This window comes from Lagenorhynchus albirostris, chromosome 14 (genome assembly GCF_949774975.1).
Source record: "Lagenorhynchus albirostris chromosome 14, mLagAlb1.1, whole genome shotgun sequence".
Taxonomy (NCBI): Eukaryota; Metazoa; Chordata; class Mammalia; order Artiodactyla; family Delphinidae; genus Lagenorhynchus; species Lagenorhynchus albirostris.
The window spans coordinates 57,013,716-57,038,676 of record NC_083108.1 but is presented as its reverse complement, the minus strand read 5'-3'; the positions used below and the strand labels follow the sequence as shown (position 1 = coordinate 57,038,676).

General features: G+C 41.7%; 1 protein-coding gene and 1 pseudogene across 1 annotated transcript in view; both read left to right on the top strand.

The window, feature by feature from the left end:
* Positions 1 to 24,961, top strand: part of LAMA1 (laminin subunit alpha 1) — a 152,786-nt gene that overhangs the window by 19,608 nt on the left and 108,217 nt on the right. The gene's annotated exons all lie outside the window — the stretch shown is intronic.
* On the top strand, positions 9,301 to 10,241 carry LOC132504289 (syntaxin-17-like; annotated as a pseudogene).

Genomic DNA, 24,961 nt, shown 5'->3' with positions numbered 1-24,961 from the left:
GTCTTGATTACTTTCCAGTTAAATATTTTTGGCCAGAACCCACTGTTGGCGATCCTGGCTGCTCTGTTGCATCCAGAGCTGGTTGTCCCATGAGGAGTGAGGCTATATTTGGGTCCTGCTTAGGTATTGACAGCTGGATGGCTCCCTTCCGCCTCATCTCATCTTTGTTTCCTGGGCCTCATTGACACTCAGCTCTAGAATGTGGTTATACCTTCTGATGACTTTTCTGTCGTCAAAGTCTGTGTATTTCCCTGTCAGGCCAACAATTCACCAACTGCTAGTTAATTTCTAGATTATACACCCCATGAGGGCAGGGACCACAGCTGTCTGCTTCCTCCTTTCTTCTTCCTCTTCCCTTTTCCTTCCCTGTTAACGTTTATGGAGGCTTGACTTCACACCCTGACGTCGGCAGAGGTGAGGCAGTGAGTGTGTAATCACACTGTGAATCAGTGCTTTATTTTCACACTCCCCTCCTTTTTTTGGTTCACAGCCTGATTAAAAGATGACCATCAACTAATAACCCATTGACTGCTTTGTTTCACTTCTTTAAAAACGTAAACTCTGGGGGCTTCCCTGGTGGCGCAGTGGTTGAGAGTCCGCCTGCCGATGCAGGGGACACGGGTTCGTGCCCTGGTCTGGGAGGATCCCACATGTCGCGGAGCGGCTGGGCCCGTGAGCCATGGCCGCTGAGCCTGCGCGTCCGGAGCCTGTGCTCCGCAACGGGAGAGGCCACAACAGTGAGAGGTCCGCGTACCGCAAAAAAAAAAAAAAGTAAACTCTGAAGTACAGGTCTCTAAAGTAAAATTAGGCAGACCTCAGTGTTATCAGGAATCAACAATTTCATGTTGTAAATGTGTTCATGTAACTTAATAAATATGTCAGCCCCTGAGGTTTTATGACCAAATCAGTCAGTTTCGTTCTGTTTTGGCAAATGCCAAAGACATTGATACCATTCTTCATTCTCTAGTTGATGACAGCTGTAGAAATTATGACATTTTAACCTCTGTATATAATGTTTGGTTACCTGAAAGATAAACTAAAGAAAAGATAAAAAGTGGTGTTATCAGAAAGTCCATAAATGTTGTGTGGTTTGCAATAAGATTTAACTACAGTGTTTGCTTTAGTAACACATTACAAGAGGAACGATTAGATTTATTTCTTTACTTCTTTAAAGCAATGCCTGCTATTCATTTCTTGCATCGATTCACCATATTTTAGAATTTACGCTGATATCTAGCAATGTCTTACTTAAAAAGAAAACAATCTGTGGGAATTGAATGAGTGCGGTAGTTTTAAGAAAAAAAATAAAACTGACGAGTCACTTTAACAAATGTAAAACTAACATATACATGGGTGGTGTCCAGTCATAAACTATTGCTCATTGCCCAATGACCTAGCATGATACCATGGACATGAGCCCAGGATCTCTTGTGATAACTTAAAATTTTAAAGAAATCATTCTGAGAGAGTGAGCATACCCATTTGATAGATCTTGAATTTTGTGATTGTCAGCATTATTTTAGTTGTTAATTATATTAAACTGTATATATTCTATTAAATATATTAAAATGTATGCCTATGGTAGAGTTTCTCAACTTAAGAACTCAAGGATTTCCAGTTTGAGATACTCTAAGTTAAGACACTGGGCAGATAAAAAGATGTTCAACATCTTTCATCATTAGAGAAAAGAAATCCACAATGAGATACCACTTTTCACCCATTAACGTGGCTATTATCAAAAAACAGAAAATAAAGGTTGGTGAGGGTGTGGAGAGATTGGAACCCTTGTGCATTGCTGGTTGGGAACGTAAAATGGTGCAACACTATGGAAAACAGTGTGGTGGCTTCTCAAAAAGTTAAACAGAATTTCCATATGATCCAGCAGTTCCACTTCTAGCTATATCCCCAAAGGAACTGAAAGCAGGAATTCAAAATGATATTTGCACACCCATGTGTTATGGCAGCCTATTCACAGTAGCTGAAAGGTGGAAGGAACCAAGTGTCCATCAACAGTGAATCGATAAACAAAATGTGGTCTGTACATAGCATGGATTATTTTGCCTTAAAAAGGAAGCAAATTGTGATATATGAACAACGTGGATGAACCTTGAAAGTGTGTTAAGTGAAATGAGCCAGACACAAAAGGACAAACACTGTATGATTCCACGTACATGCAGTTCCTAGAATAGTCGTGTCTATGGAGGCAGAAGGCACCAGGTGCTGAGCAGAGGGGGATGGGGAGTGAGTGTTAATGGGTGCAGAGTTTCAGTTTGGGAAGATGATGAGGTTCTGGAAACGGATGGTGGTGATGGTTGCACAACTATGTGAATGCACCTGATGCCACTGAACTGTGTACTTAAAATGGCTGGAAGGGTCATTTTAATGTTATATATATTTTACCACAATTAAAAAATGTTAAAATATTGTGAAATACATGCTGTTTTCTATCAGCCAGGGTCCAATCAGGAAAACAGAAACCACAGCAGTTATTTAAAAGGACAGGTCTAGTAGGAGGAACGGGTTAATGGGTGTGAGAGAACTGGGAAAGAGAGTCCCTAGCTAACTGAGAGTTAACCACTGAGGAGGAACTAAGGGAGGCGATTGGGGTTACTCACAGCTGGAGGCTTGCAGGAGAGTACCCCACCTCTGAGCCGGGGTGAGGAGGCTTATGTGGGGAGTTCTGGAAAGCCAAAGACTGGAGCCAACTGCTGCTGGGCGGAAGACATTGACCGGAACAGCAAGTAGACAGAGGGGAAATATCCTCCCTCCCTCCTCCAGCCTCCCTGCCTCCAGCCTCCCAGTCTCCCTCCTCCAGCCTCCCTCCTCCGGCCTCCCTGCCTCCCTTCTCTGGCCTCCCTGCCTCCCACTAGTGCCTTCAAACCCCGAGAAGCAGAGTACAGCAGGTGGATTTGCAGTCACTTTGCAACCGGCAGTAATACTGTCATCTCAGTAGGTGATCACTGTGCCAGGGCAGTGACATGAACACAGATCGGCAGCCTTGAAATCCTGGGTCAGAATTTTGTTATACGGTGGTCAGCCAGATTCTGAATATGCTTTTATAAGTTTTTAGATTAACTTTGGAATGAAAATGCAAAATTCATAATCCTCATGGCGAAATCATGGACTGCCTTCTAATACGTGGACAGACTAGGCGTCCTGGGATCTCAGCTGAGAGGCTGCCGTAGGTGACACTGTGACTTTAAGGACAGTGCTGGGGGAAGTGGAAGCAGTTCTATTTATTTCTGTATGTATTTATTTAATATTCCTTTTTGATCGTGTGGCATCGTGGCAGAGATGCGTCAAGGGTGGTTGGGTGCTATGCTTTCGGACAGCTTACAAAGTAAAATGCAACACTTCTCTATATAAAATGGATAAGCAACAGAGACCTACTGTATACGTATAGCACAGGAAACTATATTCAAGGTCTTATAATAACTTAATGGAAAAGAATCTGAAAAAGAATAAACATACGAAACTGAACCACGTTGCTCTATACCTGAAACTGATACAACATTGTAAATCAACTGTACTTCAATTTAAAAAAAAAAATGAAGGAGGGTTCCTGGTTGAGCACCTGACAAATTCCTTATAAAAAATATGTTTCCTTTCCCCCGTCACACTGGTAGTCCACAAATGACTTAGGAGTCCTAAAAATCTTCAGGTATCACATTGGAAACATTAAGCGAGATACAATCTAATTAGAGTTAGCTAATAGGGTTAGCTAAGAAGTGCAATTGTGCAGATTTCCAGAAAATAAACTCATAAGTCAATAATTCTTATTTTTTTCTTAATTAGGGAAGTAATATAGGCTCACTGTAGGAAAACTGGAAAGTACAGATAAGTGTAAAGAGACAGAAAAACCTGTCATCCCTTCACGCTGACACAATCACCAGTGACATCAGTGTACTTGCTTTTAGACTTTTGCATGCATGTGTATGTATTTAAATTAACAATGCAGTCATAGGGCTGCCGTTTATTCCATACTCCTGCAGGCCAGGCTTTCTGTGGAACCCTTGCTCTGGACTAGCTCATGGAACCCTCGTAATCACACTATGAGTTTGGTTCTGCATTATCTCCTTTTGACAAATGGCAGAACTGAGCCTTGGTTGAAGTAATTCAAGGGTAGAACTCATCCCTGTCTGCATTCTTGGACGATATCATCCTTCCGGCTGAGGTTTGTGACAAATACGTTTGTGTCCTGATGTTTTAGTTAACTTGATAGCATGATCATTTCCCAATATAACTAAAATCATTATTAATAATTTTAAAGCTGCATTAACATCCTACTCTATGGCTTACCCATGATTTGCATAATAGCTCCCACGCCTGACATGTTGGTTGCTTTTCTGTTATGGATAATAACTTGAGGTTTCAGTGAAAAAGGATTGCATGCCAGTGAAGGAGTGTAGTGCATACAAATCAGTTTCAAGGCTCATATGGCAAGTTTCTGTTTAGTTTTGAGTATCCCTTTCAAAAGAAATGTTCATTGCCTGTTGTGTATAGGAATCTATACATATATTCATATATATCGTGTATATGTATAGGAATCTATATATAATATATAGAATTTAGTATTATAGAATTTAGAATAATATAGAATTTAGTAATATCGTATATAGAATATATACAGTATATTATCTACACAGCATATAGAATCTACATATGTATATGAACACTCAACCTATATATTGTATATTCATATACTATGCATATGTGTGTCTATATACATATATATAGGTATCTATATAGGTATAGGTTATAGACTCTACAGCATTTTTTTTCTCATCCATGTTACTTCATCTCCAACAATCCTGGAGAGGAGATAGCCCCCTCTTTGCAGGTGAAGAAGTGGCAGTGCAGAGTGGTCCACTGGCTTGCCCAGTGTCACATGGCTGTACCTGCTGCAACTGGGGCCGGACACCACGACTTCTGGTTCCTTCCACACCACCCACACAGTCTCACCTCATTTGTTCCCAGTCTCCCATCATTGTTTCACTTTCTGTTACGATTTCCTGGGGATGCTGGCAGGAGTTCTGACAATTTCCTTCTGATTTGGGAGTGTCTGGGTTCTTCCTAAACCCCTGTTTTCTTTGTCACTCAATGGGGTCCTCTCGCCTGGGAATGGGGCAGAGTATCAACGCTTCTCTCATGGTAAATCTGGGTGCTGTCTAACGTGATTTTTGGCCAAGAAGCAGGAAAATGAATCAATGTTTAGTAATCTCCTTTCAAAATGTTTAAACCTGGGCAAAATGTTCGCTGGGAGTGGTCAGATTTGTGAGTAAAAATGTGTCGTGTCCCTTTAGAAGACAAAGTGTGTTTCATAAAAAAGAAAACGTTTCCTATGGCATTGAAAATAAAGGCTGCTTTTTTGAAGCAGTGCTCTATACTCTGTGTAGGTTTAATTAGGAAGTAACACTTTGTTGTGGGCACATAATCACAGAAGGGCCTTTGTTTTATGCAAACCTTTAGACAAGAGCTGCTTGTTTGCTGGGTTTTATAAAACCTCATTAATCTGGACGTCTGCTGTTGTCTTTTTTCCCCAAAAAATTTCTGAAAAATTGGCCAGAGCTGGATTGAGGTTTATTATTGTATCGCCCATAAGTAGAGTGTTTGCTAAGCACATTGGCACAGTAAATAAAAAAAGAAGAGGCAACTTTCACATTCTTAAGGCAGAAAATCTTGAAAGACTTTTAGAACAAGAGTTGCATGTAAATTGGAGCTTCTCATTACAAATGAGTCTTGGGTGTTTGTTAAAAGAGTTCAGGCAGAAATTGTTCCTGGAAACCCTGGTAGAAATGACCATGACTGTGTACTTGTATTTATTCAAAATGATTTTATTTCAATTTTATATTACTTCATACTGGGCTCAACCAATTTCAAATTTTTCTTGAATTTGTTTGGCAAAATGAATAGATTGGAAGAAATCAAGCCCTTCATTACTATTTGGAAGTAAGCCACATGAAATTCTTCTCCTTCATTTTTATCTTTTCCGTCCTATTCTCCATGAAGCTGCTTGTCTCAGAGATATGTCTGTTTTTTGTTTTCACATTTTTGTTATCTCATTTTGTTTTCTCCTACACAGCGGCTTTTCCAATTATCTACTGCTTTGTAAGAGACCACTGCCAAACTTTATGGCTTAAAGCAACATTCATCTTATATCTTTATGGGTTTGTTTCTGGGGGTCAAGGTTTCAGGAAGGGCTTGACTGTGAGTGGTTGTATCTCAGGCTGCAGTCCTTGGGATGGAGCTGCTGGGGGAGGGGGCACTGGGGCAGCTGAGGGCTGGCCAAGGCTCTCCCTTCATGTGGTCTCTGGGCTTGTCTGTGTGGACTCGGGCTAGGGGCTTCCTCACAGCATGGCAGCCCTAAGGCAGCATTGTGAATAGGGCAGTTCAGGGCTCCAGCACAAGTGTTCCAGAGAAAGAGGCAGAAGTTGCATCCCTTTAAGACCTGGCCTCAGTGTCACACAGCATCTTCCTCTGTGCTCTTTGGACCTCCCAGTCTCTGAAGTGGGCAAAGATTCAAGTGGAGAAAACATGAGGCAACCCCAGCCTGCCACAGGACGAGGGGTAAAGACTTTGAGACACGTCTGAACCCCCCATTGCCTCCTCACACTTCTGAAAAGAGGCTTCTCTCTGCTGGTCTCCCATAGCTTACCTTTTAGGGGCTATACCTTTATCTTTAGGTGATGTAAAGAGCTATAGGACCAAGTGGCAATACAGATATTGTACCTTAAATTGTTCAATGTTAATGACTAGTGAGCTGAATACATGAAAATAATTGAGGCCATATGTGGAGCTTCCTTTCCTGGCAAGATTTATTTTTAAGCTTTATCCTTTGTCTGTCATGAACGGTGGTCTGCCAAACAGTCAAGCATAACCATTTTTCCAGTTAGCACAACTTAGTTTACCAAACCTTCCCCCTTTTTTCTTTTTCTGTTTTGAATGGCAGAGGGTTGGCCATACTGTTACAGTGTTGCTTGCTCTACAGGGCTTCTTAGATCGGCCTTGGGAGGGTTCTGGGAAATGAGCGAAGAGAGTTTTGCAGGACTCTGTCAAAATATACTTTTCATATCTCCAACTGTTTTGGCTTCAAAATAAAGCTTTTTGTATATTTATGGAAAGAAAGGGAGGTCTGTTCTGGAATTATTTCTTCCTGTTATAGTAAAGCTAAAAAAAAGATGTTATAGTTTCTGAAAAAATTTTTCTTTGAAAAATACGTTTTGGAATCCATTCTAGTGTTTGCTTTTTTTTTTTCTTTCTGCTTTTTACTTAGCAGTGTATTCAAATTGAAACATCTAACATCTTCATCTTTAAAAAGAAAGCTGTAACAGAGTAGAAAAACAAAGTAGCTCCTGAATACCTCTGCTATACCTCAGAATAACTCATGTGCTTCTTATGTCTTCAGTGGAACTTTTCTCTATATAGAACTTCCTTTATTATGATACAGAAGCAGAAATTTTTTAACATAAGAAAAGAATTGTTAAAAAAACTCCCTTGTGATCCTAACAACCAGGAATTATCTTCTGATCCGTTCCAGCATATCTGAGAGCATTGCCTGTATTTAATAATTCGTAACGTCTGCTTATTGATGGCAGGGGTCTCAGGATTCCTTGATGAACAAGACAGTAGCGACATCCAGGGAAAGTATTCAACAAACCGTCGGTTCCATATAAATGTTGGTATCATCACTGTACTTCAGTTGTTGCTTAAGGCTGACCGTGGTCCTCAGGGGCTTCTGGGCTGGCTGGGGAAAGAGGCAGGTAAGCCGATCACTTCTGCCGGCTGATACGGGGGTCAGGGGAGCTGAGCAGGTATGGGGCACATATAGGAAGGGCAGCTCAGAGCATCAGAGAAACGACCCGAATGTAGGACCAGGTGGAGGACAGGTACCTGGGAGAGAGCATCATAGAAAAGACCTGTTTGTGGAGCCAAAATAGTTCATCCAGTGTGATCATAACAGTTGTCTTTCATTTCTTCTTTCTATTGAGATACAATTTACATGCACTGATGTGCGCACATCTTAAGGGTATAGTTGGATGCACTTTGACAAATACAGTCACATGTATAAGCCTCACCGCCATCAAGGTGCAGAGCATTTCCATCACCCAGAATGTTCCCCTGTGTCCATCCCGTTCCGTTCACCAGCTCCCCTCCCCAACACCCGCTGGCCAGAGGAACCACTGTTCTGAATATTTTTTCACTTAGATTGGCTTTGCCTGTTATATAACGTCATATAAATGCAATCACACAACCTGTCTTTCTTGTGTCTGTCTTCTTTCTCTTGGCATTATGTCTGCGAGATTCCCCCATTGTTGCTTTTAGTGGTTTGTTCCTTTATTTCTGAGCAATATTTCACTCCGTGAATATACCACACTTTGTTTATCCATCCTCTTGTTAGGGTGTTTGGGTTATTATAATTTCTTCTGTCAGTGCCTATTTTATGTTATTCTGTTTTATTCATCTATTTAGATATAATTGAAAATAACGTTGTGTAGGTTTGAGGTACAAAACACGTTGGTTTGATAGGTTTATATATTGCAATATGATTACTACAGCAGTGTTAGCTAACACCTTTATCACATCACATAATTATCATTTCTTTTTCTGTATTGAAAATAATCCCAACTCTGACGTTTATAATCCAGTATTGTTGACTATAATCACAATATTGTGCATTAGCTCTCCAGAACTTTTTAGTCTACTAGTTGCTACAGTTTTGTCTATTGTAAATAAAGCTGCAGTGAACATTCTATAAAAGTCTTTCTGGACATATGTTTTTATTTCTTAAGGAGTGAAATTGCTTGGCCAATGGACGTGTGCACATTTAACTTTGTAAGACATTGACACACCAGCCTGGAAAGTGGCTTCAGTAGAAAACCCTTTGTCCAGTTTCTAGTTGTTTATTGCCAGAGGGCTAGTCAGTACAATTTCTTCTTCATGGCTGGTATCTGAATTTCTGTAACAATTTTTAATGGCAGAATAATGTCATCATCTGGGTATACAGAGATTTGTTTAACCTGCTCACACTGTTGAACATTTAAGGTGATTGTAATTTTATAAATTACACTGCAACAAACATCTGAATAGTTTTGCGGCTGCAGTGCTGATTATGTTTTAGCGTAGATTCCAGGAAATGGGATTTCTGGGTCAAAGAGCTTAAACAGGATCGCGAGAGGCCGCCTTGGGGGCGTAGGGCCCTGACCGCAATGTGGGCTGGGTGCCAGCCCCGCGCGCGGGAGGGTCGCCCCGCAGGAAGCAGGGCATCAGGTTACTCTACATGAGTGGAGGAGGTAGTTGTTGCAAGTAGAAGAGACACAACTTTTTTTTAGGATGTCTGAAGATGAATAAAAAGTGAAATTTTTACGCCGTCTTGAACCAGCTCTTCAGAAATTTACTAAGATAGTAATCCCGGCAGACCTGGAGAGGTTAAGAAAGCACCAGCTAAATATTGACAAGTATCAGAGGGGCAGAATCTGGGACAAGTTGCATGAAGAGCATATCAATGCAGGACGTACAGTTCAGCAACTCCACTCCAGTATCCGAGAAATGGAGAAGCTTTGTTTGAAAGTCCAAAGGGATGGCCTAGGACTTCTGAAGAGAATGATAGATCCTGTTAAAGAAGAAGCATCAGCAGCCACAGCAGAATTTCTTCAACTCCATCTAGAATCTGTAGAAGAACTTAAGAAACAATTTAATGATGAAGAAACCTTATTACAGCCTTCTTTGACCAGATCCATGGCTGTTGGTGGAACATTTCACGCTCCTGAAGATGAAGCTAATCCTCAGAGTATGCCTCAGATATATGTGTTGCCTGAAATTCCTCGAGATCAAAATGCTGCAGAATCATGGGAAACCTTAGAGGCGAACTTAATTGAACTTAGCCAACTGGTCACTGATTTCTCTCTCCTAGTGAATTCTCAGCAGGAGAAGATCGACAGCGTTGAAGACCATATCGACAGTGCTGCTGTGAGTGTTGAAGAGGGAACCAAAAACTTGGGGAAGGCTGCAAAGTACAAGCTGGCAGCTCTGCCTGTGGCAGGTGCTCTCATCGGAGAAATGGTGGGGGCCCGACTGGCCTCCTTGCAGGCTTCAGAGTGGCAGGAATTGCAGCTGCGCTTGGTGGTGGGGTGGTGGGCTTCACAGGTGGAAAACTGTTACAAAGAAAGAAACAGAAAGTGATGCAGAAGCTCACTTCCAGCTGTCCAAATCTTTCCAGCCAAACTGACAAAAAGTGCAGTTAAAAACCAAACTTCAGTATTATTGGTGCCAACATGTCTATCCTTTGCTGCTGTTGGACACTCACCAGCTTTTGGAACATGAACATGATTATATCAAAATAGTGGCTATCGATGCTCAAGTGGGATTGAACTGTGATAAGTGCATATATTTCGTTGTTTGCTGGGGTGTTAATGGGGATGTTAGATACTGAGAAGCCTAGAGGGTGTACAGTGTTTGGCAGGTAAAGTTTAAGGACTGCCAGGGAGCAGACTTTTTACCTGGAAATGTGAAAACCCAACCCATCACTTTGATAAGGACTTGCGATGTGTGAACATGTTGGGTTACAGAAGGACAGTTTTCAGAACAGTTTCTTCCATAACTCTGGCATGGAGACTCCAAGGCTAAGCATATTGTAAATATGCTTCTTTATCTCCTAAATATAGATTATTTAGGCATTTTAGCAGAGAAAAGAATGGAAGTTCAGTAGCTTTTTGTATCAAATAGGGAAATCAGGAGCTAGCAAGGGGCACAATTGAATTGCATTAATCGAGTCCATTTGGTGAACCCTATTGCAATTTGGTCTAACAATAGTTTCAAGTGAAGGAAACAAATAGTGTAAGAAAATGGAAAGAAAGGCCCGCCTTCTCTTTCAGATATCTTAATTTGTGACACTGGCCTCTTCTCTGAACTCTTTTTTCTGCCTCTCTGTAAATAAAGAACACAGAGTCTCAAGTGGTAGACTTATAAGGCCAGTCACTAAGCTTGCTCTGTCAGCCTCTTTTTTTAATTTTTGAATTTTATTTTATTTATTTTTTTATACAGCTCCAACCAAAAGACACAGGCTCGCTGAATGGATACAAAAACAAGACCCATATATATGCTGTCTACAAGAGACCCACTTCAGACCTAGGGACACATAGAGACTGAAAGTGAGGGGATGGGAAAAGATATTCCATGAAAATGGAAATCAAAAGAAAGCTGGAGTAGCAATACTCATATCAGATAAAATAGACTTTAAAGTAAAGAATGTTACAAGAGACAAGGAAGGACACTACATAATGATCAAGGGATCAATCCAAGAAGAAGATACAACAATTATAAATATATATGCATCCAACACAGGAGCACCTCAATACATAAGGCAACTGCTAACAGCTATAAAAGAGGAAATCGACAGTGACACAATAATAGTGGGGGACTTTAACAGCCTGTCTCTTAACACCTCAAATATCTAGTCCCCTCTGCCTTCCCTGCCTTGTAATTTTGAAAAATTCTTTGACTTATGGGGTGAATTCTACCCATGTGTAATGCAGACTTTTCTCATAATCTGTTTTGGTTTTTTTGTTTGTTTTTTGTTGCTGTTGTTTTGGTTCTTTTTGGTATTGGCTGCCATCTCTGTTCATCCTCTACTGTAACCTCTAGGTAAAAAAGAAAGTGAGAGAAAGAGAGGTGTCAGTCTCCAAATACTTTCAACGTTGTTAGAGTTTGAGCTAAAAAATAAGCAAGGGGGGAACAGCAGATCATTTCTTGGGGCATCTTACAATTTCAGGGGACTCATGTACTTGCCGTGCAGGGAGTGTTTGACCCTAAGTCTCTTCAGCTGGCAGTTGGTGGAGCTAAGGACTAGCTTTCTACCTCACTGCTGTTACTACCATCCTTTTCCCCAGGCTTTGCTGTCTCCTGTGATTTCTTTCACCTTGCACAGCTGCTGTTTCTTCCCAAGAATGGCATTCATGCTTGCCTTTTCTCACATTCAAGGTTGATGGTGGACAAAGCCTGATGCCAAGACTCAGTCCTGGTGGAGGATTTGTGGTGCTAATCTCAACACTTGACATTGACAGCAAGCATGGCTCAGCCCAACCCAATGTCTATCTCAAATAGCAGAAAAGTTTTAAATTTAGGAAAAAAGAACTTAAGATTATAGGCAGACTTATCCTGTACTCTCACCTCATTTGAAATAGGAAGGAACCACCGTTTGCCTTATTCTTTTCTGAGGACAGAGGAAAGGGCACCTACACCACAAAAGGTATGAGATCTCTGCTCAGGCGCCAAATGGATTCATCAAGCTGTTGAATGATTCATCACTTCTCTCTTGCTGAGTTTACTCTTAATAACTTTTATTGATTGCTACCTTTTACTTCTATGTCTAATCTAAAGAGACCTTTCTCATTCATACTTTTTGCTTCTCACCAGTGAATTCCAATGAAGCAGCATACCATTTCTTATTGTTCTTAAATAACTGGAAAACATCAAGTATTTCTACCTGCTGACTCATATCTTTAATATAATACCAAGAAGGAAGTACTTTGAGTGTCAGAGTCTGATCCAGTATTTGACATTGGATACCTGTAAGGTTGGGATAAATACTTTTGAACTCCATCTTTTTGTATTTTTGGATCCTTGCTGTCCCTTTAACACAGGGCATTCAAACCAGAATGAGGATCAGAATTGCCCAGGGCGCTAATTTAAAACAAGATTCCTAAACTTCAGTCCCATAGGTTCTAATAATAGCCAGTCTGGCCTGGTCAGCTAAAATTATAAATTTAAGTTACAGTTATATCAAGATTCAGCTGTATCATTGAATCCTGTAATTTCTAGTATTCTACCCTTCAGCCAACCTAAAATTCCTATTCTGCCAACCCAAAATTGGCTAGCTCACCATCTTAACAGCACTAGGGACTCATTCTACTGTCAGGCTGGTTCTACATCAAGACCTGAAGGAGAAAAGAGGCCTGTTATTGACCCTCACAGTTTGTTTTGGGAGCTCTCCTTTTTACTGAGCCAGTGTGGGACATCACTGTATGTGCTCATAGAGGCCTTTGAGTTTTACTACTCATCAGGATGGGAATATTACTCTAGCAGTCTTCATGCTTATGCAAGTTGCAATCCTTTTTAAAAGTTTTATAATTTAAAATTATTTAGAAATTGTATCTAATTTCCCCATAATAGAAGCTAATAGCCAACCTTTTGTAGAAATTTCTAGATGTGTTTAATCAACTATAAATGATATACGTATAAACTATAAAGTGTTTAGAAGTATAAATTAGTCAATATAACACAGAAACCAATCTTAAAATGGAATTTAATGCCCTACAGTAGCAGATTAAATTTATCTTCTCTATGATTCATGTCTTATTTTTACTGCAACAAGTTAGAAGGTAAGGAACACTTTGATTAAGTTCTTAAAATTTACAGAGTCTCATTTGGATAAAGGCAGCACTCTTAAAGCCTTTTTAATATAATAATCTGATAATTTCTCTGTAGAACAGAGACTTTGAAACTTTTTGGTTGTAATCCACAGTAAAAAAGCATTTATATCAAAACTCAGCATATGCATTATGGAACAATACTTACCATTATGTGCAGTGCACTCTGATGTTTTTTATTGTTTTAGTTTTTAAAAGATGCTAGTTGTAACCTACTAAATTGATTTCATAATCTACCAAAGGGTTTTGACCCTTAGTTTGAAAAAAAACCCCACCCTTACAGAGGAACTGTTATTTATGGAATATTTTCTGTTTGCCAGGCCCTTCACTAGACATTTTACAGGTAAGGACACTGGGTCTCAGAGAAGCTAAATAATTTGCAGAGGGTTATTCAACTACAAAAGGGTGAAGCCAGGATGTAAACTAGGTCTGTTGAGCTACAAAAACTTCTGTTACTCTCATACTGTGTTGCTTCTGTATATTAAAATTGAGATGGACTATTCGCTCTGCTTCACCCAAACACCCATATATTCTGTAAAGCAGGCTTGCTTTGAAATTACACATGCCGTTCATTTTCACTTTTCTTAAAATCTTGTGTTTCCTCATCAAATGTCCAGCAGCCTCAATTTTTAATGGTGGCCAGTGCAGAAGTACATAGCGCTGAATTTAGTCCTTAGACTATAAAATTAATAGCGTTTCCATCCCACCCACACATCCTACAAATTTCCTTATATTTGTGGGTCACAGCCATCACTTAAGCAGTGCTTTTTATATTGAATTTTAAAATAAACTCTAATATTTTTTTAAAACAATCATATAACTCATAGAATCAAATGATTATCCTTTAAAATGGTACCCTTGGGAGGCCATGCACTTATTGTAGTGATGCTGATATTACTTAGAATATTTTTGAAACTTTTCTTTTGGAATTGCCTCTAAAGACATTTTACAAATCACATAAAAAAGCCATCTCAGTGTTTATTAGTCGCAGACTCTGCTCCCTTGTTCTTATGACCTCTCCTCTCTTCCTTCCTCAGTTTTGTTTTTCTTCTGCTGATTTAGCTCTCCTACCCACCTATGCTGGAGCCAATAACCTAAGAAGCCCCAGAAAAGGGTGTGCTGGCCAGAGTTCCTGGGGCAAGAACTTTCAGGTTATACTGACGCCGAGTGCTGTATAGGGAGAGTTCTGCGAATCCAAAAGCCTTCCTCTGTGGGCTGCCTGCCTGCCTGTAAGTGCCCTAAAGTAGTTTGCACAGGAGTAAGGACTGAATACTGGCGTTATCTATCAATCACAAGAAGCTGAGGAAACTTACATATATACTGTACAACATTTTTCTCCAGTGAAGGTCACAGAAGCCAAACCAAGCCATTCTTTGTGTTCACTTAAAAATGGAAAGGTCGTCTTCAGGGTGCCCCTTGCCCTTCGTTGCTGCCACATGAAATCTTCGGGAGGAAGGATGAAGAAGAGTGTGGGGAAATGGTTCTCCTGTGAAATGGGACATTTTCTTCTCCTAATAAAGTATAACATGGCGGTGGCTTTCAGGTACTTATGAATGCTAGAAACTCATTTTAAGTAGTCAGAGGCCTAATAAAAGGTAGGGAAGCTTCCCCACTAGCCGAAATTAATGTGAACAGTTCAGGTTCTGTTTGTGTGGGGTTCTTTTGTTTTGTTTTGTTTTGTTTGCGGTACGCAGGCCTCTCACTGTTGTGGCCTCTCCCATTGCGGAGCACAGGCTCCGGACGCGCAGGCTCAGCGGCCATGGCTCACGGGCCCAGCCGCTCCGCGGCATGTGGGATCTTCCCGGACCGGGGCACGAACCCGTGTCCCCTGCATCGGCAGGCGGACTCTCAACCACTGCGCCACCAGGGAAGCCCTGTTTGTGTTTCTATTAACATTTCGTGTTGTTTCTAACAAGATGTTCTCAACTATTTATATTCATTAACTTGACACCATTTCACAGAGCCACTGCTTAGGTATGATAAACAATCAACGGTAGAAGATCCACTTATAGTCCATATTACTGCCCTCAAAGAAATTGTTTATTGTGGGAGACAAGAAAAACGTCTGTGCAATATTAACAAGAGAAATCAATTCATATAAAAACGTAAGAGGTGTCAAAGGCAAATGATTTGCCCAAGATTAAAGCTAGTTAGCACAAAAGCTAGAATTATAACCATGGTCTAAGAAAAAATAATCCTCAAAGTAATTTAACTGAGATTTTGTTATGCCACATCAGGTTGCCTACTGAAGCTTGTGGTCTTTCAGACCAGCTTTAACATTCCAAATCAGTCAACAGCTACAGTGGAAAGAGAATTGGATGGGGAATCAGGAGATCAGAGTTCTACCTTTGGCTTTGTCTCTGATAGTAAGCTTTTACTCAGGGGTTGCTGCTTTCTCCCATTCTAGTCAGGGATTCTCCATTCTTTCTATCTAGCCTCTTACTGGGTCTTGTTAATTGTTTGAATATTAGTCGCATTCATTTCTTAAATATATTCGTAGCCATCACTCTAGTAAAAGACTTTATTACCTCCCATCCGCTACCTCATCTTCCCTAACTTTAGGCCATTCCTCACATCACTGCCACAAGAACTGTCTTTCATTTTTCTGCTGAAATATTTTCAGCAGGTCCTGTTGAATACCTTATAAAGTTCAGCCTTCCATATACTGGCCCCAGCTTTGTCTCTTCAGACTCACTACTCAACCATCTGACAATGCCACTGAAAATCAGACATTCCACAAGAATGATTTTAAGGTTTTTCTATGGTGAAGGTACAAACTGGTAATAAACTATGTTTACATTTTTTTCCAGATTAAAGCAATTTCTGTAATACTACATTTTACAAAACTAGTCAGCTGAGTTTTGTTTCAGCTCTTGAATAAGTCTAAAAGTTGTTTCCTAAGGAGAAGAAATCTTTTGTCCCCTCAGAGGAAATTACATACAATTTCTTAACCTCCAAAACAACGTCAGTCTTGTCACCTGTGCATTGGATAGCCAAAGCATGAAGATTTTAATTTAGCAGCATAGATAGTCCAGACTTGAACGGACCATCGTCCAGCTCCTGTGAGAAACTTGACTAATAATATTTGAGGAAATTACTCAAGAGTACATACATGTTATCCATACATTTCTCAATTACTTGAGATTGTCTTTTATTAAGGTTAATCACTAAAAAAGATGTTTACCAAGGTTTCATTAATTAACCCCCTAAAGATGTTTTCCATTTTATTGTTAAAACCCTTGGTGTTAGCAAGGGTCAGCACAAAAAAATGGCCCAATGGTGAGAATTTCTACAAATTCTGTAAAGCTTACTGAATTCGCTTATGATGTTGCTAAGTGGTGCTTATATAAGGAAACATGCAATAAATTCACTCATTCAACAACAACAACAAAAAAAACAAAACCAAAAGAGCTTAAACATTTTTGAAAATTAATTTTTATTGTTTTATTTTTTTTCAAAAATATTGCTCGATTTATATACTCACTAACAGTGAATAAAAGAGTGTGTCTCACAACCTCTCAGCAGCATGGAGACTAAAAGGTTCTTTCTTTCTTTGTTCCCTGTTAATTGAATAGCAAGGAATTTACTTATTCATTCATTCACTCATTCATTCAGATATAGCATATATTCATTTATTTACATTTGGTCACTGTATTGAACATATATTTGGGAGCGCCGGGCTGACTTCAGATGCTTAGACAATATTTGTTTGGTCTTGTTTATCACCTTCACATGTGTAAATTATGCCATGATTATTTACCTCTGATGAGGCAAATGCTTTGTCAAATGGTGGTGACAGTTTTAGATATTTGAAAATCAGTGTAAGAGGCAGGACAGAATTTTCAAGTCATAACAAATGAGAAAAAAATTGAATGAACTGCAAATATCATCATCTTGAGAGGTGCCAGTGGTCAGCAGAATAACTATGGCGCTTAGGGAAAGTGATTACAAATCTGATAGTGATACCTTACATCTGTATCGTGCATTTTATAAAGTGTTTTTCTATTTGTTATTTCACACTTACAATGTGATATACAATGTGATATACAATATTCATTGTGAATAATGCAGTGGGGTATAGAGAACACAGCTGGATTTATCACTTTAAGCCTGAATCCTGGGAAACATTACATTTCCTTCTGTAATTCTCTGGATTGTAAGAAATTTAAGATCTGTTCATCACTACCTTTTTGGGAGGAGGGTGGAGAGTAATTCTGGAAGTCTGACTCTGCAAGCATTGGCCTTGGTGAGGTGAGGAGGCTGCCGAAGTAGTGACAAAGGTGGAAACTCTTCAGGGACTGGGCCTGCTTGTACCAGTGCATTCAGCTCTGTTCTCCTTTGACATTTCTGCACAGATACTTGGAGAGCACTGGCTCGCCCTGGCTTGGTGGTCTCCATGCCCCATAAGGTCCGGAAATGAAGGCTGGGAAAACTGTGAGATCCATTTAAAACCTGCAGATAATTAGCTGGGATGCCACAGCTGTCTAAGCCCACATACCTGAGAAGTTTGGTGAAGCCTGAAAACCACTTACTAGCTTCTGTGCAGCCAACCGGAGGGGTTTAAGCTTTCTTAGAATAACTGATAACTATTACAACATGTGTAAATAGTTCTGTTCCTTTGTTTTGTGTGTCTTTTTAAATTAATGGACTTTATTTTATAGCGACGTTTTAGATTTACAGAAAAATTGAGTTTCCATATACCCCCTCTATAATAGTTTTTTTAATCAAATTTGAGTTATTCTTAATCATCTTTCTAAAAGTAAGATCATAAAGTGACCTATCTAGTGTTGTTTTAATAGTGTCCAATACCTTTTCCCCGCTATTAGGTGACCATGAGAATTGTCAGTCTTATAATTTAAAATTTTGTTTTCTCTATTTTATGGCATACAATCAGAAGATATTTATCTTTGTTCTTCAGGTGCTAGAAGCACAAGAAAGCCCGTGAAATAACTGTTTCTTAGGCCTCCATTGAGATGCTCACCATTTAGAATCATTTACAATGCTGCACCAGACTCCAGGGCCAGGCCAAGAATAGGGCTGCCCAGAGGTCAGCCGGGCACTTAGTCAACGTCACCAGGAGGAGATGCCGCCCTCTGAGCTGAGAGTCTCCAGCCACGTCACTCAGGGGTCTCCTTTCACTCTCAAACCCTAACAGTTTGGGCTCCAGTTTTGTATTTTGTGACGTGTCATCAGGCCCCACTAGAGCTTAGTAAGAAACTGACAGAAATGGGGTCATGGGAAAGACAGGGTTTCACGCATCCCCTCTGAGCTGCTAGCTTGCCCTCCAGATGGCTCGGTTGGCTTCTCCAGGGTTGGTCCCTCGTCATTTTCAATTTAGAAATCTCCATCTTCCACAAAAAGTTGAGTCTTTGTATCATTCACTTTTCTCTCCTTATTTTCACATCTTTTTTTTTTCTTGTGGTAAAATATACATAACATAAAATTTACCATTTAAACCATTTCTAGGTGTACAGTTCACTGGCACTAAGTGCATTTACATTGTTGTGCAGCCATCGCCACCATCCCTCTCCAGAACTTTCCCATCATCTCATACTGAAACTCTGTCCCCATTAGACAGTACCTTCCCATCCTCCCCTCCCCTGCCCCCATTTTCCGCAATTCTGATTTGGGTCTCAATGAATTCGACTATTCTAGGTAACTCATGTAAGTGGAATCATGCAGTATTTGTCCTTTTGTGTCTGGCTTACTTCATTTAGCATAATGTCCTCCAGCTTTATCTATGTTGTAGCAGGTATCAAACTTTCACACCTGAATAATATTCCCTTGTATCCCAGAGTTTGTTTAGCCATTTATCCGTGGTAGACATCTGGTTTGTTTCCATCTTTTGGCTACTGTGAATAGTGCTTCAATAGACACTGTTGTCCAGATACCTGTTGTTGAGTCCCTGCTTTCAGTTCTTGTAGGTATATACCGAGAGTGGAATTGCTGGATCACATGGTAATTCTAAGTTTCTTTCTTGAGGAACCGCCATCTTGTTTTCCATGCAGCTGTGCCACTTAGCTTCCCGCCGCACTTTTTTAAATAAACAAAAGCCTTCCTGTATAAGACCTTTGTTTAGATATTCCTTTTTACAAAAAGCTTTAAATGTGATGATGTGTCAGCTTGATGCCTGACGAATGATAGATGCTCAGTGAAGGTAGAGGTACCTAAAGAAAGATGAGAATCTTCAAATAGCATGTAGACCAAGGTTCCATGTACTGAGTGAAATCTTGCAAAAACAAAAAATGCTTTCTAATCTCTCTAGGGCTAAAACTATAAGCGATTCAGCTAGATTTAGTGAAAGAAACACATAATTATTGTGTCTAGAGGCTGTAAATGTGTAACTCACAGGTTAATGTTTAATGGAGTTAGTCAAGTGCAGATTTGCACAGCTTTTCTAGACGGTGTCGCCAGTTGGATTTGTGAGGCTTAATGATTAGGGGCCCCTTTTACTTTCTGAGGTGCAATTGAACTGTTTTCTCACGATGAGGGATGAAAAGAGGGCTGTCAGGCGGTTTGCTGCTAACCGTTGCTGGACCTGCTGGGCACCATAGGTCAACGTGAGGACCAAGAGAGGAAGTGAAAAGAAGCTTTCACATGTTTTCAGCCAGACATTCTCTGGGACTGAGGGAAGAAGGGCAAAGTGTGGGCTTTGGGGCCATGTCGGGGAGACCTGTCCCATCTTCCTGAGGTGGAGAGGGGGTCTGGCCAAAGCTGGAAAGCCCTGCTGGGCCTCCGTGTTTTCTTTCTCACTCACACTGGACCTTCTGGCAAACTCTTTAAGACCCGCTGGCTTTTTTCTCTACTTTAGTCTTGGTCTTCACTGTGTCAACACCACCAGCTCTCACGATTTCCCGGCACCAGCATCCAGTTCCGGCACCCAATCTTTTCATCCCTGGTGACCTGGTAACTCCCTGGTTTAGGGTCTTCGAATGGTCTAGAAGTTTTAACGTTTCGCAGAGAGCCCTGCCCTGTCCAGTCCCCTCCTGTCTCGACACTCAAGCCAACCGGGCCTTCTGCCATGTCCCACACTCCATGCTCTGGCCCCGCAGGGTCCCACTTTCCATCCCTCTGACCTCCCTCTCTTTACCTAGACATCTCCTACTCAGTCTCCCCCACTTTCCAGGCAAGCCTTCCCTGACCACCCCTTCTCCAGACTAGGCTGGCCCCCGCCAGACACCCTGGCCGCCTTCCGTCCTTCTCCCGGGGGACTTGGCCCACCTGTGTCTCCCCATCGGGGCATCCAGGCCACCGTGACCGTGTCCCCCACTTCACCGCTGTCTTTGTGGCACCCGCCACGGTCCTGTTCCAAAGCAGATGCTCAGTGTTCACTGAATGGATCTCCAGTGAAAAGGTGTTAGGGGCGTCCTTGGTCCCAGTGTCCTGTGTCCTGGTTGGGGGAGGAAGGCGAGCTTCTCTGACAGTAACATCTCTGCTGCCTGCCCTCCCCCCAGGAGAGGGGCAGTCATTTTTCTAACTGGGAGACGAGCTGACCGCATCACTCCGGGGCTCCATCTGTCTCTCTTCCGGGCAGGCTGTTCTCAGGAGGCCCAGGTCCCTGACCCACAGGACAAGGCCACCGAGCGTGTGTCCACTCAGCCTGTGCCACCAGAGGCAGAGTGTCAGGCTGACCTTTGCAGCCACCGTCGAGGCCGCCGCCTCCAGCTTTGCTTTTTCCTGGAACGTTGCTGACTTCCTTCCATCTCCATGATGGACTCCCAAGCCCCCTTCACATTCGGGAGGGAAAGGAAGGAATGGTATTTACTGCCCCCTCTGTTCCCCTGTGAACAAACTGCACTGCATTTGGGGGAAAAGCCCAATGTAACTTCAAAGACTGAGATGTTCCTGGGTGAAAACCGATGGCTCCGGCTGACCGGTGGTCAGGAGTCGGGGGATGGGAAAGCCGCTCTTTGCATTTCCCAGGTCCTAGAATGGCCGGTAACTGCATTTTGCAGCGGGTTTATCTCATTCTTAGGGCTCAGCTGTCACCCGGCACCTACAGGTGGGGGAAAGCAGTGAAGATCCCCACAAAGGACATTTGGTGACCTGCCTGGCTGTGCTTTTGAGGTCGTTCCAACTCACCTCCCACAAAACCTAGCAAAATCTTCCCAGAACCCTTGGTGAAATTGAACTTTGGGAGCAATTCTACAGGGAGATCCATGGAGACTAAGGACGGAAACCAGCCTCTTACTTTCCAGTTTTGATTCTTAATGTAGCGCAACACGTATCCTTTGGGATAATCCCCCTAGCATCCTGAGACGGAACTAGTGGCTCATGGACCATGGGACAGCTTATCATGGGCTCTTTTTTTTTTTTTTTTTTGGCGGTACGCGGGCCTCTCACTGTTGTGGCCTCTCCCGCTGCGGAGCACCGGCTCCGGACACTCAGGCTCAGCGGCCATGGCTCACGGGCCCAGCTGCTCGGCGGCATGTGGGATCTTCCCGGACCGGGGCACGAACCCGTGTCCCCTGCATCGGCAGGCAGACTCTCAACCACTGCGCCACCAGGGCAGCCCCGTGGGCTCTTTTTGAGGTAACTTTTCTAGTAGTTGAGAAACAGAACTCCTTCTGAAGGAGCTTTAAATACCCCTTTCCCACCTTCAGGTAACTGGTCCTGGTTCCCCTGTACTTCTGTGATGGGCCCGTCTCTCTGCCCTTCCTTCCTTGTTCATCATCTTTCTCACCCTGGCTTTTCCTCAGGGTCCACCTGAAGAATCTGAGCTTGCTTCCGAAGTGAGCCTTCCTTGATTTCCTGAGACACGAAGCTTAAGAATTTTAAGGAAAAAAACCTACTTGATCTAAATTTGCCATTACAAGTAGCCAGTCCCTCCTGCCCTCAATAAAAGGAAAAAGCAAGAAGAAAAGAAAGGGGGGGAGAGAGGCTGGATTCTGACGTGTTTATCCCGCACGTCTATTGACAGCAGCAAATTTAAAGAGAAACAAACCTATTTTATTCCACACTTCTCTTCTCACTCATGAAGCTATTTCCTTTTGTCTGTTAGTTTTGTATACTGGTCCTAAACCGAGGCAATAATGGTAAAACAGCCACTAAAATCAAATAGAAATGACATTTCAAGATCATTGCCCGTAAGAGATTTACCTAAAATGTGTATCCCACGGATCCTACGTGCCAAGTGAACGTCCAAGCCCCAAACTTCTCTTGTTCTGCCAAGTGTTTGTTGCTACTTCACATGATTATCAATTGATTAGTTAGTTCCGTGATCCATACTCTGTAAAACCACAAGGGAGTCATAGCTGCATTAGTAATTAGACTTCTAATAAATAGTTATTTCTTTATTCTTGAGTAATAAACGTTAGCTCAAACGATCATTTTGAATCTTATTGTCTAATAAGGTCCTAAGAAATAACGCTGACAGAGCACAGATTCACCACTTTTATAGGGATAACTGAGCAATGTTACTTACCAAATAGACCGAACTCTTTTTTACAAGTTTAATTTGACTGTTAAAACTAAACCTCTTTTGCCTGTGAAAAGGTTTTTCCCATCGGGTAAGAGAAAACAATTCTCCATTCACTGTTTCATTATGGCCTTGGAGGCAGGTAAGTGCTTGTGTGGAGAATTTCCAGCCGGGGGTCCCGTGTGGTATCTGGGCCCCTGCAGCTTAGGCAGCTGAGCTTTCTGTGGAGAAGAAGCACTTTGCTTCCCTGAGCACGTCTGAAGCTGGCCCCTGATATTGGAGAATTACGCTCTGTGTATTTTTCTTATCTCTGTGCCTGAGGGGGTTTTAATATATTTAAGGTTGAGGCCCACATGGAAATTCCTGTCTGGATTCCTGTGTAGAAAGCGGTGTTTGGTGTATGTGTGCTTTATTTATGTGGCACTGTTTATGTGCATTCCAGTGATCATTAACAAAGGCCTCTTGGTAGAAAACCCTGATGAAAGTGGATTTGAAAGTGGCTGTATCAGCTGCAGGTTTGGCAAGACCTCAGTGACTCTGCATTTAGTGAAAGCCCTGCATCATCACTTTGTGTTCAGCCAACCTTATATGGAGAGAAAAGGCACTTTAGTCAACCATGCTAAAAAGCAGCAACAGAAATATCACGGATTTCATTTGGGCAAAGGTTTAAAATTCTATATATTAACAGAGAATTCCTTACTTTTTCTGTAGGGGGTGTTAAGACTGGTCTGTCAACACACAATTGGTGACTTAGACTAGCTTGTGTTCATTTGCTTAGGGCCGCCGTAGCACATACCAAAACCTGGGGGCTTAAACAACAGAAATTTATTAGCAAACAGTTCTGGAAGCTGGAAGTCCAAGAGCAAGGTGTTGGCAGGGTTGATTCCTTCTGAGACCTTGCCCGTTGGCTTGCAGATGGCCATTTTCTCACTGTATCCTCACAGGGTTGCCCCTACGTCTGGGTCCTAATCTTCTCTTCTTAAAAGGACACCAGTCAGATGAGATTAGGGCTCACCCATTTGACCTCATTTGACCTTGATTATCTCTTTAAAGACCCTCTCTCCAGATACAGTCACATTCTGAGGTACTAAGGGTTAGGACTTCAGCCTGTGAATTTTGGGGAGACATAAGTCAGCCAATAACATGACTTAAGTGAAAACAAATAGCGTTTAGATATTTCATAGCTTCCTCTTCCTCTTTTGCAGATTTATATTTCATAGTCCCTTTCTTGGCTTGTTTCCTAGTCTCCAATTTGGGGACCTAGAGAACTAGTGAGACACTGTGAGAACAACGCCCAGCTTCATAGCTGAAGGCCTTGATCCTTGGAGGGATGGTCCTGAAGTTTTCCCATTATGGTTGTTCTTCCACTGGGTTACGTTTTGTTACATGTGACTAAGGTGTCCGTCTAAAAGCTGACAAGGGTTTGATGAAAGTACAAGAACATGGTATTGAAATAATTGCTACTGGTTGAGGTCAGTGGTTTGGAAAACCAGATTGGTACCCACCAGCTGCTCAGCTGGGAGTTTCATTCTTTTTCCTTGCAATCTGTAGAAGTGTGGTTTACATATTAGTACATGTGAGATCCTGGGAAGATTATGCAACCTTTCTGTGCCTTGGTTTCCTCATCTGTAAAGTAGGGGAAGTGACAGTACATATTTCATAAGAAGAACGTAGTTGGAAGGGTCTGAAGACTAGTCATTCTAATAAAGGACTTAGCATTGTCCTTGGCCACAGCGGGCGCTACGTAGCATTAGTTTTTGTTCCTTGCACACTCTCCATCCCCTCCCCGCCACACATCCTGGGCCGTCACAACAGGAACTGCAGGGTTAACAGAAACAATTGCCACGGTGCCTGTTTAGACATGAACCCAGCGCCCAAGTGAATGTAGGAGACTTTTTCTGGGGTTACAAAAAGAAAATTCAATGACCTTAGTGTGTGTGGACATTTGGGGGGTGTCTAGTGGATGCTAATGACTCTGGAGTGAGACCCCTGGTTTCTCATTGGGACCTGCAACTCTCAGTAGTTTGTCTTTTAACCTCTCTAAGCATCAGTTTCCAAATATGTAAAATGGAAACCACAATGACTTGAAACTCATGGGGTTGTTTGGAGTTAAATGGGA